Source organism: Scyliorhinus canicula, chromosome 18 (assembly GCF_902713615.1).
Source record: "Scyliorhinus canicula chromosome 18, sScyCan1.1, whole genome shotgun sequence".
Taxonomy (NCBI): Eukaryota; Metazoa; Chordata; class Chondrichthyes; order Carcharhiniformes; family Scyliorhinidae; genus Scyliorhinus; species Scyliorhinus canicula.
In genome coordinates this window covers 64,667,925-64,672,860 of record NC_052163.1, presented here as the reverse complement: position 1 = coordinate 64,672,860, position 4,936 = coordinate 64,667,925, and positions in this window count along the sequence as shown.

Below are 4,936 nucleotides of genomic sequence, written 5' to 3'. Positions count from 1 at the left end.
ACATTTAAAGGGACCCAGACCAACCAGCTGATAAGTCGGTGCCGCCCAGAATCTTCAATCCTCCCTCCAATCGGAAATCCCCGCACCGCAGCCATCCGCCAGTGAAAATGCAGCCTCGGAAAACCAGTGCCAATCACAGCCTGGCTCAGCTGGACCAATTAGGAGAAGGTCGATGTCAGCCAATGGGAACGCAGCGTGGAGCCCAACCACCAACCAGGGCTGACCCCCACATCAAGCCGACTGGGAGCTCAGAGCGGGCAGAGAGATTCAGAGAACAAAACAAACAGCTAAGTCCTTCACCCTCTATCTGCACACATGCAAGACAAGCACAAAACAGTGTGTGGAATCCAAAAGCCTTCAGATTGCAATGTTGAATTGGCATTGCAATGTATTCCCAGCCAGACTCCTGAGCTATTTACCTGTTCCAAACATTAGATTCTCTTGGGGGTGGGGACAGTCCCAAACCAACAAGCCTGCCCAGACATGCAGATGCCACAGGTTGCGAGAGCAAAGCCTATAATTTGAAGGAACCCTGAGGTTAAATTACAGCCTTGTAATCACTCCCTGCTATCTTATTATGTTTATAGTACAAACAAAGTAACAGTCTTTTGATTCATTGTACCATACCTGTGGAGTTCACATCACTATATTGTGTTGGATAGCATCTGAACTTATCTTTTATCAGTTCATGAGGCACATGCAGGCTTCTGTCAGCCATGTTTAAAAGCAGCCTTCCTCCCTACCCTGTGTAATAATAAGACAACAGATAAAAATGCTGCTAACCGCAAGCCATTAATTCACAATAAGCCTAAATTCTTGTGCTCATCAATACCAAGTTAATAGATTCATTACCACAATACGGAAGCTGCACAAAGCAAATAGGAGTGCAGAGTCTGGGTGTCATACCATGCCATGTTAGCCTGTCATCATTCAGAAAACCTCTTTGCTTGTTCCAACAGAATGTTAACCAATTTTAAATAATCACACGCAAAAGCAAAATACTGCAGATGCTGGGGATCTGAAAATGCTGGAAGTACTCAGCAGATCTGACAGATACCGTGGAGAGAAAAACAGAGTTAATGGTCAGGATTCTCCATTGCGAGTACGCCCCATTAGCGCTGCTAGCGAGGACGGGGAATTTTGTCATGGCGTTTGCTGGTGGCCGGATTCTCTACTCCCGCTGCTTGTCAATGGGAATTGCCTTTGGAACCACGCCCGCACGCCGGGAAATCCTGCATGTCAACGGGAACAGAGAATTCCAAAAGCCGATCTCTCTACACAGAGGCTGCCAGACCAACTACCTTTTCTGTCTTTATTTAAAATAAATAATAACATTTTTTTCACTGGATGACATCGAAATTTGATGGGAATCTTCTGAACATATGTACAGTTCAGCATCAAATAATTTCCAAACTATATATAATACATTAGCAGATGGGATTGCTCACAATGAGTTGGAGGGTATGTTGTTTTATAATGTGGATGTAACCAACAAAGTGTGACAGGGTAAGTGTTATAAAAAATAAATGTCATACTCAGAGGAAATGACTGCTGCATGCATGACTACTAATATATCAAAAATCCTTGGCTGGATTCTCCATTCCTCAGAGTAATGTTGAAGCTGGGGCAGGATTAGTGGAGTTCCATGACAGCAAAACAGGTGCTGCACCTGGACCAATTCACTGACCATTAAGGGGACAGCACCACATGGAACACGACCAATTCCAATAAGAAAAGGTGTCTGGTTCACTGGGCTCGGGATTGACACTCAGGAGGCTGACATGCTGCATCTACACACTCCACCCCGCGCAGACCCATCCCAGCCAAGAAGATGGCAGCAAGAAGAGCAGCACCAGGGCAGCACAGTGGCGCAGTGGGTTAGCCCTGCTGCCTCATGGCGCCGAGGTCCCAGGTCCGATCTCGGCTCTGGGTCACTGTCTGTGTAGAGTTTGCACATTCTCCCTTTGTTTGCGTGGGTTTCGCCCCCACAACCCAAAGGTGTGCAAGGTTGGTGGATTGAGCGCATTAAATTGCCCTTTTATTGGTAAAAAAATTAATTGGGTACTTTAAATTTATTTTAAAAAAAGAAGAGCGGCACCGAGATTTACAGACACTGAACTCGAGACCTTGCTGGATGCTGTGTAGAACAGGGGTGGGCAAACTACGGCCAAAGGTATTTCTGCGGCCCACCAAGTCATTAAAAATTTTTTTTATTTTTTTTTTTTAATTTTTTTAAAGGTTAATGGGGGGGGGGGGGCTTTTGGGTTACTTACTGGTATAGGGTGGATACGTTGACTTGAGTAGGGTGATCATTGCTCGGCACAACGTCGAGGGCCGAAGGGCCTGTTCTATGCTGTACTGTTCTATGTTCTATATGAGGCGCCCAGAATCATAACCGGGTGAAGTAATTATTTTACTTAATATACTATGCGGCCCTTTGTGAATTGTGAATTTCTGAATGTGGCCCTTGCACGGAAACGTTTGCCCACCCCTGGTGTAGAAGAAGCGGGCGACCATGTACCTCGGAAGGAGGCTGCCAGCTGCCGCCATTCGCCGAGTCTGGACACAGGGGCCAGAGGTCGTGAGCGCCATGAGCAATGTCATGACGACCGGCCAGCAGTGCAGAAAAAACCTGCAGGACCTCCTCAGGGTGGCCAGGATGAGTAGGCAGCACCATGCCCCTGGCACTAACTCACATTCCATACACCCGTAATCCGCGCACACCCCCTCCCACCCGGAGGGTAGCTGAAACTCCCACCCCGCACCACATGTCGGCACATGGCCAGGTGCCCTGGCCACTGGAGGCACCTGCTAACAACACCTGTGCTGCATGCATCAGACTGTCTTACATCTGTGTGCTTTCAGTTTCCACACCCCCCAGTAGAAGGCCGCATACAGCAGCTGAGAGAGGGAGAAGACTGGAAGGGGACTGTCGGAACTGCTTCCTTCACCGCAGCAGAACAGAGGGCACTGGAGGTGATTGGAAAGCCTGGAGAAAGGCAGTCATGGGGTGGAGGTCAGCATTGGGTGAGGAAGTGAGACTCCGCTGAGTTTCGGTTTCCAATGGCACGTGTGTCACCCCCTCAACACCCCTGTCACCAGCCCTCCACCCACCCCCACATCCACCACGACCCACACACCTCCCCCACACCCTCACTCGACCACCACTACCCCAACACCCCATCTCCACCACCACCTCCCCTCCCCATTCCCAGACACTCCCCCCATACATACCTATCACGCCCACGCACCCCACCCCCCACCCCCTCCCCGGCCCACGGTGCAATCATGTGTCTTGTCTTGAGTCTTGCAGGAGCTGCTGTTGATGAAGTGGGCCCTCTGGTGTCCCTCGCCCCGACCCCAATCACAACCACATCCCCAGGTGGCAAGCAGCGATGATGATGACATTGATATGGACAGGAGCCAACAACCCACATCCCATAATACCCCAGAGCTCGAGTCCAGGGAAGATACTGACACAGGGTGGGAACCGCAGAAGGCCGCCGCCACTCCTAATGTACTGTGGTGAATGTAATATAGATGTATATATGTTAATTCACACTGTCTTTGTAAGTGCAGTAGCGCTATCCTACCACTAGGGGAGTAGCGCTGGGAGCACTCAGGAACTTGTACTGGGCTCCACCCTTGGCTCCGCCCACGACTCCTCCCCCTAGTGCAGCTGTATAAATACCCTTGTCCAGAGTCAGCCCGAGTTCACTACGAGTTCATTGACAGGTAACAGGCTGGCTCTGAAGTAAGTCGATTAAAGCCCAGATTCACATCGGAAACACGTGTCTGGTGAATTGATGGTTCAATCAATTTAATCGACTTGAGAACAGTAAAGATCGATTATGGAATCGGCCCTCAAGCCTGGACACCTGAAACTCAACCCGCAGGATGCAGAGGCTAAAGAAATCTTCTCCCACTGGATCCGGTGCTTCAAGGCCTACCTGGTCGAAGCGAGCACAGCCGAAACTACAGAGGATCAGAAGCTAAGCCTACTGCACGCGAGGGTGAGCCACAGAATCTCGATGCAACTAAACTCGGCCAGTTCATATACTGCAGCGCTAGCAGTTCTCGAAAAAATGTATGTAAGGCCCATTAATGAAGTTTACGCTCGCCATGTGTTCACGACTCGCCGTCAGCGGCCTACGGAATCACTCGCCGAATTCCGAAGAGAACTTAATTTGTCCAATGACTATAATTACCAAGCGGTTACCGCGGCTGAACACAGGGAATTGGCGGTACGCGATGTTTTTGTAGCGGGCCTCAGGTCTAACTATGTGCGCCAATGACTGCTGGAAAAGGGGGCCCAGGACTTAGAAACGACTGTGGAAGATGCTACCACGATGGAGGTCTCCTTCCGCAGCCTTAACTCATTCCCCGCGGACCCCGCGACCCAATCATGGACCCCCGACCAGCGACTCCCCCAGGCCTGTGCTACGCGGCCGCCCAGCCATCATGCTGCCCCAGCCAGCCACTATGCTGCTCCAGCCAGCCACTATGCTGCTCCAGCCTGCCAGTTCTGTGGCCAGAACCATCACCCGCGGCAGCACTACCCGGCCCGCAACGCGACCTGCAGCAGCTGCGGGCGAAAAGGGCATTACGCAAGAGTGCGCCTCGCAAAAAGGGCCCCAGCTTCCAACTCCCCAGCGACTCGCAGTAATCGCTCCCCTCACTCACAGCCCCGCGGGGCCCGAAACGCTGCGGCCTATGCCCCGACTCCGCCCCCTCCAGCCACGTGCGATCCATGGGGCTGCCATCTTGGAAAACTTCCACCAAGCGGCCGGCCACGTGCGACTCATGGGGGCTTCCATCTTGGACGCCATCTTCCTCGCCGCCCGCCACGTGTGATTCATGGGGGCCGCCATCTTGGACGCCATCTTCCTCGCCGCCCGCCACGTGCAATCCATGGGCCCGATCGGCATCTCCGCGC